The following is an 11826-nucleotide window of genomic DNA, read 5'->3' on the forward strand; positions in this document are numbered from 1 at the left end:
TATGATACGAAGAGAAGACAATCACGTTTGTCAAAAGGTAACTTGATTTGGAATAGCAAGGAAACACGAGATGAACATGGACATAAGCATGCCCTTCAAGGACCTCTTCTCATGTCATTGTAATGGTAGAGTTATATTGGGTGTCATAGAAATACCTATGAGTCCAGCCTAGTCTCAGGAGAACCTTCTAAAAGAAAAGACCAAGGGCTCTTAGACCTGAAGCATGAATAGGATTCTGAAGGATGGGAATGGAAGAGACAGTATTCTCTCCTGCCGTTATTTGCTGTTTCCTACTCACATCTGACTGATATTCTTGGTTCTGGAATAAAAAGTCCTCTGTCCTTTTATTGCTCCTCTCTGAGGCCCTCCCTCAAATAGAGTTCATTATTCATTCTTCAAGGGAAACCCAAGGGAAGACCCAAATGTCCCTTAGATATGATAACAGTGACATATCTTCTAAATAATCTAAAATAATGTAGTTACAAATAGCCATGTTTAGAGGTAAAGAATTGTTTTGTTTGAAGAATTATTCTTTCATTTTATCTATTTCACAATACTATAAAAATCTATTTAAATGTGGAAATTCTCCAATTTCATTGAAACTATTGATATTAAGGGCAGTTTATATTTAAAGTTATGTCTCCAGTGTCTAGCAAACCATCTGGTACAGAAAAGATAGTAATGTTTTAAATAAACAACATGGATAAATGGGCAAACAAATAAATAATATTTTATACATGAATTTTATAAATCAGTAAATTGTAACCTGTATATTACTACTCGGAACACATAAAAGAAACTACTACAGGAAAAATACAGGACATCTCTAAGACTACTAAGAAAGATAAATAATTACCATGATAGGGTAGGAAAACAAAGAAAATACAATGAAAATGGAAAGAAAAAATAAGATGACAAAGGTGAAACAAATAGTTGTTTTTTCAGTAAATATAAATTATATAAAATATCTATTAATTTAAACATAATTCAAATTATTTTAAAATTATATATGCAGTACAAAAGAGTATATCAGAATGAAAAACATACACAAATGTTTAAAAACTGTACATACACACAGGTGTGCTTGTGCACACACACATACATTTTTTTAGGTAAGCAGGATACCAAAGAATTGGGGAGAATATATGAATATCAGAAAAAGAGAACTCACAGTAGAACACTTAAGTCAAAATCACTATGGGGAAATAAAAATCATGATAGTGTGTAAGTAAACCATTTTGCATCAGATTGTTTCATTTCCAGGTTTCATAAGCTTTCTTTATACTCCAAGCCATAAAAACAATTAAATTTACTTGCTCACTTTATTAATACAAAGGGAAAGTTTGTATTAATGAGGATTGAAATGGACTTCTCAAATTCACATTTAAACCATACTGCAGCTTGTTAAATTGACTTGCAATTTTCTATTTATTTAAGATAAAGTGTTTATTTGAAATTTAAAATTTTTAGCTTTGGAATTTCAAGTAGCGTGATAATTTTCTTTTGTATAAAAGTATAAGACATGACCTTTGCAGTATAAAAATAGGTTTCTTTTTGAAGGCCAGAATTGCCAAAAAGCTTTTATCTTTAGACTTGTTGAATTCAAAATTTATATTTATAGTTAACATTAAATTTTCTGAGTTTTATTACATATATATCATTAAGAGAAATATAAATTTCAAAGAATATATATGCATACACAATTACAGTTGCAATAAAAAATTTGTATAATGATTTTTAATAAGTTATTATAATTTAACATAAGCTAGTCAATAAAGACCACTATTCTTTTCCTTTCTTTTTCATGCATTGAACAGTCTCTCTGAACTGTGGTGTTCAGTCACTGGTTTATACATTTGTACTGTAAATAGCCGGTGTACAATACAATATCACAGATTGGGAGTTAGAGTCTCATAACCAGAGTGGACAGTATTAGTTCTGTGTCTTGATTTCTGCATGGAAAGAACTACTTGGTTTTGAGAAAAGCATAGTATTTTTTTTTTTTTATCCAAGTATGTTTCCTTAGCTCTATTGCATTTTAACACTATATCCATGTATAAGAAGCAGGGAGAGAAATTAAGAAAAACTAAGCACCGCTAAATTAAAAACTGAAAGTATTTTTCTGGGATTACAAATGCACTTTTTTGAAGGATTATTATTTTTTTTTTAAGACACTAGATAGGGGCACCTGGGTAGCTCAGTGGGTTAAAGCCTCTGCCTTAGGCTCAGGTCATGATCCCGGGCTCTGCTCGGCAGGGAGCCTGCTTCCTCCTCTCTCTCTCTCTACCTGCTTCTCTGCCTACTTGTGATCTCTATCTGTCAAATAAATAAATATATAAAATCTTTAAAAAAAAAAAGACACTAGATAAACATTTCTCTTTATACTCCTCAATTTCCTTTTTATCTGCATAGCTGTAGTCACTAAAACTGGTTTTATGCTTACAGAATAATTTAGGCCTCGTCTTCAATGTATTTGCAAAACTCTCCAAGATCTAATTTAAAGATCTACATGTTAACCACAAACTTAAGCAGTTTTCTTTTTCAAAACAGATTTAAAATAATTTTGATGCATCAGAATTCAATTTCTTTTACAAAGAAGTTTGATTTATATTATGCTAGCATGTAGACAGGGTTACTGGAATAGTAATATTAACACACGACAAGCACCAAGCTAATAAAATACAATTTTGATATTACCTGGTCTCTATCCTCATTCTTCACTGTTATAGATAAGAAAACATGTTTTTGCATTAGACCATCTTCAATTCTTTACATCCATATTTTTCTTTTCATATGAGGATTGTTTTCTCCATGTTGTTTTGCTACCCAAAAGTCAAGGAAATAAAGTCATAGCTCAGTATCTATGGAAAATAATCAAGGACAACTACACAATGATTTGGAGGACCACCAGGGGAGGACAGGAAAGAAGCAAGAGGAATCTGGTCATTGATCTAATGGTGGAGAACAATTTTCTAACTATCCTCTCATTCTTCCTTGTCATGGGAATGATTCATTTCCAACTTCCACCACTACTGAATAAGGATTCCCAGTTAGACAGAGAAATAATACAGATGATCATAATCATAATAACGTTATACTGAATTTTAATGCCATATTTGGAAACACATTTAAGGAGAACACCCAATCCCACACAATACTTTTGCCTTCAAGTCGTGTGAATGAAATTAAAGCTTTATTTCTGGAAAAAATAATAAGTAATTGATACATACCCAAAGCTCCTCTCCACTCTATCTTACTGCCTACCAAAAAGAGAAAGAAAAAGGAAATCCTGCCACTATCCCCTCTTTTGTACATCTTTATACATCTTTAATACCTTACCTCCTGGATAGCAAAAGAGAAAGCTGAATGCAGTCTGGTCCAGGTATTTAGGATCTCGTTCAAGGAAAATCTCAATCCAAGAGTAAATGTGCATGTGTAGAGCCAACCTCCAAAACTTCTCTGATATCTGTATTATTGCACTGAGCCTTTAAATGAAAATTTGTGTCATGTGCCCCAAGGGAATATTCCAGAGTACTAGAAACTCTCCACAGGGGTTGGTGTAGGGATTCTGATAACCTCAACTTGGAGGAGGAAAAAAAGCAAGAAATTTCCATTCCTAGTGCCCAAACATGGATATATGAATAAGTGAAAAATCTCACGCTTGTGTTTGTGTGTTAACATGTATGTACAGGAAGGTAGAGAATGAAAGTGAACACCTGTTATTTTTAATTAAAACTAGGAAATAATATTTATCACAGATTTGTATTTCCTTTTTTCCCACTGCCCTGGGGAAAAATAGATCAAAAGCTCTTCAGCAGAGAATTTCTTTGATTCACACACTGATTCATTTTCTAATTTCTTCTTTTATTCATGTATTGTTTCATCTCTTCATTTGATTACTGTTTAAGGACAACCTTCTAGTCACCAAGCTATGCTAAGAAATATGGAGGCTTGGCCCTTGGTTTAAAAGCTTAGGTTTGCCATGGAGCACTGGGTGTGGTGCATAAACAATGAAATCCGTTACACTGAAAAGAAACTAAAAAAAAAAAAAAAAAGGAAAATGGTGACTATTAGTGGCAATCTAAAAAAGAAAGTCATGAAAAGTTTAGGCTTATTACAGCTTATTACAGCTACATAACAAATTAGGAAAAATTAGATCAATATATATCTCAATATATACCAGTGATGCTGGTACCCCTCTCACCAGGGTGTTCTTTGGTAAATGTTGTGCCTTCCAGGCTTGCCCGTAGAACACAGTTCCCTGATTACATCTGGCTTTACATAATAGATCAACTACAGCATGCCCACCTCCTTTACCTTGTCATTGTTTTCTCTGCCTGCTGCCAGGGCAACTCAGGCATTTCCACATTCTCTAGGTTTCAAAAACGCACTTTGCGTGTGAGTTTGTTTTATATACCAGAATTCTTAATAGTGCCTACAGAAAGTCCCCCAAGTCAATGAATTCTTGTTTATCCTCTATGTTATTCTGACTTATATTCTGGTCTCCTTGATCAATCACCCTTAAATTCCAATGCCCTGGTTCCTCACTTCCTGTTCCTCTTTGGTGGTGCTAACAAGGCTCCTGGTCCCACCATCACACTGAGCCTTTTCAGTCCAAGGACACTGATGGACTTCATTTGCTAGATCTAGTCACTGGTTCCTCCCTGACTTCCTTTCCATTAGCTCCTTGGTCTCCAAGGACACCATCTTCTCCTGGTTTCCCTCCTATCTCGCAGGCATTTCTCTCTCTCTCTCTCTCTCTTTAAGGATTTGACTTATTTATTTGAGAGAGCAAGAGTACAAGCAGGGGAGCAGCGGCAGGCAGAGGGAGAAGCAGGCTCTCTGCTGATCTAGGAGGCCAATGCAGGACTAATCCAGGATCCTGGGATCATTACCTGAGCCAAAGGCAGACTCTTAACTGACTGAACCACCCAGTTATCCCCTCCCAGACATTTCTTCTCAGGCTTCTGTTTCACCTGCATTACAGGTTTTCTTTCCCTGTTTTCCATGGAGTTGGCTGATGAGAGAGAGGGAAGTGCCTGTGTCCTTCCCCTTCTGGTAGCCACTCCACACAGCTCTGTCTCCAAAGCCAGGGCATGGAAACAGCCCCTGGCTGTTACTAACCCAGATTGTCTTCTTCTTTTCCTTTTCTTTTTTCTCTTTTTTTAAGTTTATTTATTTATTTAAGCAATCTCCACACCCAGTGTGCGGCTCGAACTCAACCCTGAGATCAAGGGTCATGGGCTTCTCTGGCTGAGCCAGTCTGGGGGGCCTCCCGACACCTTTATAAGCCAACTCTTTATCAAGCTCTCATCAGTTACTCAGTGTGAGCACACAATCTCTTTCCGAAAACAAACAAACAAAAACAAACAAACAAAAACTGCCTTTCTCTTGCAACTCATTCATAATGTAGTCACATTAAGATTTAACCTTAGTGGATGGAACTAGAGGGTATTATGCTTAGTGAAATAAGTCAATCAGAGAAAGACAACTATCATATGATCTCCCTGATATGAGGAAGTGGAGAGGCAATGTGGGGGGGGTTCGGGGGGTAGGAAAAGAATAAATGAAACAAGATGGGCTCGGGAGGGAGACAAACCATAAGACTCTTAATGTCACAAAACAAACTGAGGGTTGCTGGGGGGAGGGGAGTCGGGAGAGGGGGGTGGGGTTATGGACATTGGGGAGGGTATGTGCTATGGTGAGTGCTGTGAAGTGTGTAAACCTGGCGATTCACAGACCTGTACCCCTGGGGATAAAAATACATTATATGTTTATAAAAAAAAATAATAATAATAATAAATAAATAAAAAAAGATTTAACCTTAGCTACCAGGTTGGCAACCTGGAGAAGATAATGACCATATTCTTGTATGAGTAAGACCTCTTCATTGACTTCCTGCATTAGGGTAGCATTAACTCTTACAAATAAAGGGGTAGACCATAATCTGAGGATTCAGAGTTATGCAGAGTCAAATCTTTGGGGGCCATCCATCCAGATACCCACAAGCAATGTTTAAGGGACCCAGGTTTTCTAAACCAGGAAGAAGCCCTTAATATAACAGACTTGTCTTGCTAAGTATTAAATGACAAATGAGTTTTGCAACTCAATTTTCAAGGTCAAATTTACTCATCAGCTGTGTTTTTTTAATTGTTTTTTTTTTCAGATTTTTTAAAAAATTTATTTTATTTTTTTAGTGTTCCGTGATTCATTGTTTATGTGCCACACCCAATGCTCCATGCAATATGTGCCCCCCATAATACCCACCACCAGGCTCACCCAACCTCCCACCCCTCCCTTCCAAAACCCTCAGTTTGTTTCTCAGAGTCCACAGTCTCTTATGGTTCACCTCCCCTTCCAATTTCCCCCAATTCACTTTTCCTTTACTTGTCCTAATGTCCTCCATGTTATTCCTTATGCTCCACAAGTAAGTGAAACCATTTGATAATTGACTCTTTCTTCTTGGCTTACTTCACTCAGCATAATCTCCTCCATGTATCTATGTTGATACAAAAGTTGGGTATTCATCTTTTCTGATGGAGGCATAGTATTCCATTGTGTATATATATATATATAGTATGCATATAAATTAACATATATATACAGATACATATTTAGATATTTGTCAATCACCATTTGGGACCCTGGAGGTTAGCTTGATTTCAACTATCTCTGAAGCTTTGAAATGTTCCCTCGGGATATTTTGGGGTATATAACATTTTCCATCAGGCTCAGGTCAACAGTCTTCATATCAAGAAGTTAAGAAGTTGCCCAGAGACTGTGATGTTCAGACTACCAAATTCCTGGAAAATTGGACCAGATATATTTTATCTCCTTGTTTTTCCTTCCCCAAACTAAGGTATTTAACTAGAACAATACAGGGTTCAGAGACAAGATAATTTCTATTTTAGACATAGAGGTAAAGAGGAAGAAGGATTTAAGGATTTAAGGTTGATACTAACTGCTTTTTTCCACCCCACGGATGTAAATGTTTTATTCTGTTTACCTAGGTTCAAGTCAGAAAGTGATGTAAGACAATGATGCAGGGGCTGTTGGAAATATTTATTCCCCACTTTTGGCATTAAAAAATCCATTTAGGTGTTCATAATGGCCGTGCATCTATATAAACAACTGAATAGGAATATGTGCTTTGGGAGTGATGGAAACCAAGAATGGACCAATCCCAAGTCAGGGAGTAAGGGGAAATACATAAAGAACAATCCCAGGTCTTGAGAGTCCATATTCAAATTTCTCTTGCTGCCTACCTGCCTTCCCTTTTTTCCTTAAGTGTCTGATTTTACTTGAGTTAAACTCTGGAGATTCTTCCTTATACCAAAATATATTTTAGGTCAATACATATTATGCAGCTTTACTTACCAGAAGGAACCTATTGTCATGTCATAAGAATTCAGAATGGTTTGGTGGGAGGAGGTAGTATGATTCCTGACAGTTGGTCTTTGTAATGCAAGTGCCTGATTTAAGTTTTGATTGCCAAGGCATCCATTTCAGACAGGCACCTGCTTCCAAGATGCTCTTGGATAAACACATTACCAGCCACACAGCTAACTAGATAACCCCCACACTTCCTTTGTTTTACAGATCTCTGGTGATTCTGATAATTGACCATTTGGTTTCTTTCTCTTGCTGTGCTTTAAATTCCCATTCTTATGTTTTACATTCACTTATAAAGAGTGAGCCTGAGATATCCCACGCCCCACCCTCAAGCTCAATAAAAGCAGAACCTCAGGCCCCCACACACTCCCCTGTCTTCACTTCTCTGTGTGGTCCCATTTGCCATATGATTTCCAGGACTCGTAAGTAATAAACCTTTTCTCTTTCAAAGTTTTCTGATGGTTTCTGCTGAGGGCAGCTTGCAGTCATCACAAGAAGCACAAAGACCAGTCCAGCCACAAAACTGGTTATCCACAGGCTGAGACCAGCTCACAAGGTGGGGTGGGGGGTGTGGGGAACAGATCACTGCCTATAGATTTTGGAAATGAGGATTGACAATGAGTGGTATATAAGGCTGTACTTTATGAAAGATAGGAGAGGTGTAGCAATATCCAGGAACGCTAACTCTACACCTGGAACAGAATGTCAGTAAATTTCTCCAGAAAGAGATATTGAATTCGACTGTGGGAAACAATTAAATTTTTTTTTTTAAAAAACAGATTAAATTTGTGATTAATATTGTGTCACTTTGGTTTAAGCTTCTTTTTTTTTTTTTTAAAGATTTTATTTATTTATTTGACAGAGAGAAATCACAAGTAGGCAGAGGGCAGGCCGAGAGAGAGAAAGAGAGAGAGAAAGAGAGAAGCAGCCTCCCCGCTGAGAGCCCGATGCGGGGCTCGATCCCAGGACCCCGAGACCATGACCTGAGCTGAAGGCAGAGGCTTTAACCCACTGAGCCACCCAGGTGCCCCTGGTTTAAGCTTCTATCACTAGCAGGGCATTTGTCAAATGAATTGAATCTGTACAGAACCTAAAAATTATTGTAAGAATAAAGCCATTCCTAAATGTTTAGAGTTATCTTTATGAAGAAAAGAGCATACAGAAGATTATTTCATAGTAGGTACTATACAGGAAATAGTAAGACCTGGAATTAAGCATCGTCCAGAACTGTCAAGATTGGCTTACATTAAAGATGAAGCTGCAAAAGTGAGTAAATATTTAGAGCACAGGGAGATACAGACTGAGGGAGACAGGTGATCATAACAGGGAAGAATTTATAAGTTTACAGACTAAATGTATTTTTTTAAAGAGGGAATAATAGTACAGAAGTGCTGGAAGTTCTCTTAAAACATGACCTCTAAGGTTTATATTCCTATCATTGTAATGTATTTATCTGTGCTATATATATTTAAATTTCTATTTTTGTAAATGATATGTGACAGTTCTTTGAAGTGTGTAATGTTGTAAACTCATTTGCAAACAATTTTTAAGTGTACTTAAAACACTGATGAGGGGTGCCTGAGTGGCTCAGTGGGTTAAAGCTTCTGCCTTCGGCTCATGTCATGATCTCAGGGTCCTGGGATCCAGCCCCACCTCAGGCTCTCTGCTCAGCAGGAAGCCTGCTTCCCTCTCTCTCTCTGCCTGCCTCTCTGCCTACTTGTGATCTCTCTCTCTCTGTCAAGTAAAAAAATAAAATCTTACAAAATAACAAAACAAAACACTGGTGAACTCAGGGTTGCAGTTTTGGTCCTACAGGGGACCTAGATGTCCTAGTTTCCACATAATCAAGACTCCCATATTTTGATGATTTGTCTAAATTGGAGATTAATAAGTCAGATATGCTAGCTTAAAATCAAATCATTGGCAATAATTTGAAAATGGGAGCTTTCGTCAGATTTAAGTGTCAATTTGGAAAGTCTTAATGTAAATACCTACTGTATACTAACAAGTTACATAAGAGGATTTCTGTGTTTCTCATGATTTAGGTTATCAATATATTATTAAAGATAGAGTAGACTTATCATTGGTAAAACAATCAACTTTAATTTAATCAACTTTAAAGTCATCCTATAACTTTTACCTAGAATTTCTCAAAAAAAAAAAAATTCTGTTCCATTTTTTTCCTTTAATTTCTACTTCATCTGGAATTAATATGTCTGCTCCAAATTTTATGTGTGTTTTCTCTGAGGATTGTATATGATTCAACTTTGTTCTTTGGTTTTCTTTATGATATGGACCTCTATACCATATACATACATTTTTATAAAATTAACAGATTTATCTCTACTTATATAGGGCCATTTACATAATTTATCCTAATAGCCCAATCAGTGTATTTTATCTGCCTTCTGTCACATTAACATTTTATTGATTTATTTAGGAATCCTTTGGTTTCTCTGTTTCATTGATACCATTTTGTTTACTTAATATTTTTATAGTGATTTATGCATTTACATTCATTTTTATTCTTAGAGGTTCCTTTTGTGTTTTCCAAATAATAGTAATTAAATGATATTTCAATATTTTAAAAATATTCTGACAGCGGTACTTGTCAGTATGATAGCTGAGAGACAGGGTGACTCTCACTCAGGCTACTATTTCCTTAGAAGAATCCTGCTATTCAGAGATTTATAAAGTGTGTCCTGGTTGGCTCCTATTTTTAGCCCTATCTTCAACTTCCTAAAGCCCATATGCAAAAGACGTTACTATATTTTTTTCTCAAGATATGATTTATTTAAAGTTCCATGGTTTTTCATGTTTGTGTTTCTGGAATATGTGTATAGTTATTAATATTTAAATAATATTGTTTAATAAAAATAGCTTCAGAAAAATAAGCAAATTTGTCTTTTATAAATGGACACCATTTGTCTATTAAAGAACTAGGTGAGTATTAAAAAAAAGAGTTTGTTGTCTACACCGATGAATGAATGAATAAAAAAATACACATATAAAATAATCTATTTGGTTTAAACATATTTATACTCAAATTCCCTGGAAGTCAGAAAAAATTGGTTTTTTGGCCATTGAAATGTACCTTGAAGAAAAAAGGCAAAAGAAATTAAGACCATGACTATGACCAAGACATTCTCTCTTTTATCTCTATCTAGGAGGACCCACAATTTCTCTAAGATGATTAATGATCGTCCTAGCTTGACGATGTTAATGCTAAACCAAACAGACCTGACTCCAGCCTCATTCCTCCTTAATGGGATCCCAGGACTGGAGGACATGCACATGTGGATTTCCTTCCCATTCTGCTCCATGTATGCTGTGGCTGTGGTAGGGAATTGTGGGCTCCTCTACCTCATCCTCTATGAGGACTCCCTGCACAGGCCGATGTACTATTTTTTAGCTATGCTTTCCCTAACTGACCTTTTTATATGCTCTAGTACAATTCCTAAAGCTCTCTGCATCTTCTGGTTCCATTTCAAGGAAATCAGCTTTGATGGATGTCTGGTCCAGATGTTTTTTTGTCCACACCTTCACAGGGATGGAGTCTGGGGTGCTCATGCTTATGGCCCTGGACCGTTATGTGGCTATCTGTTACCCTCTGCGCTACTCTACTTTTCTCACCAATTCTGTTATTGCAAAGGCTGGGCTTTCTACCTTTCTCAGAGGAGTGTTCCTCATCATTCCCTTCACTGTCCTCACCAAGCGCCTGCCCTACTGCAGAGGGAATATAATTCCCCACACCTACTGTGACCACATGTCTGTAGCCAAATTATCCTGTGGCAATGTCAAGGTCAATGCCATCTATGGTCTGACGGTTGCCCTGCTGATTGGGGGCTTTGACATCCTGTGCATCACAGTCTCCTACACCATGATCCTCCGGGCAGTGCTCAGCCTCTCTTCAGCAGATGCTCGACAGAAGGCCTTCAGCACCTGCACTGCCCACATCTGTGCCATTGTTTTCTCCTACAGTCCAGCTTTCTTCTCCTTCTTTTCCCACCGCTTTGGGGGCCACACCATCCCTCCATCTTGCCACATCATTGTGGCCAATATTTATCTGCTCTTGCCTCCCACCATGAACCCTATTGTGTATGGGGTGAAAACCAAGCAGATACGAGACTGTGTCTTAAGGATCACTTCAGGTTCTAAGGACATCAAGTCCCAGAGCAGATGAAAGGGATTTTTGCCTGGGTTGGGATGTGAAGTGAAAGAATACTTCTCTCTGTCTGTTTAGGCAAGAAAATTTCCAAGAATAGGTGTATGCTTTTTCCAGGTAAGCATGATGAGTAGTTCATTCCCATTAACTTTTCTGCAGAATACCAAAGTAATTTTTCATGCCACATCACCCTCCATATGAGTTTTTTACCTCCAGGTTTTCTGTGTAACTTCACCTCCAGGACTCAGTAATACTGGGTTCCAAGAGAG

General features: G+C 37.1%; 1 pseudogene across 1 annotated transcript; it reads left to right on the forward strand.

The window, feature by feature from the left end:
* Window positions 1–10608: 10608 nt before the first annotated feature.
* LOC308350846 (olfactory receptor 52N4-like) lies at window positions 10609–11575 on the forward strand (annotated as a pseudogene). Its single transcript has one exon. The product of its transcript is annotated as an olfactory receptor 52N4-like (transcript).
* Window positions 11576–11826: the final 251 nt, after the last annotated feature.

Source organism: Martes martes (genome assembly GCF_963455335.1).
Source record: "Martes martes genome assembly, chromosome: 10".
Taxonomy (NCBI): Eukaryota; Metazoa; Chordata; class Mammalia; order Carnivora; family Mustelidae; genus Martes; species Martes martes.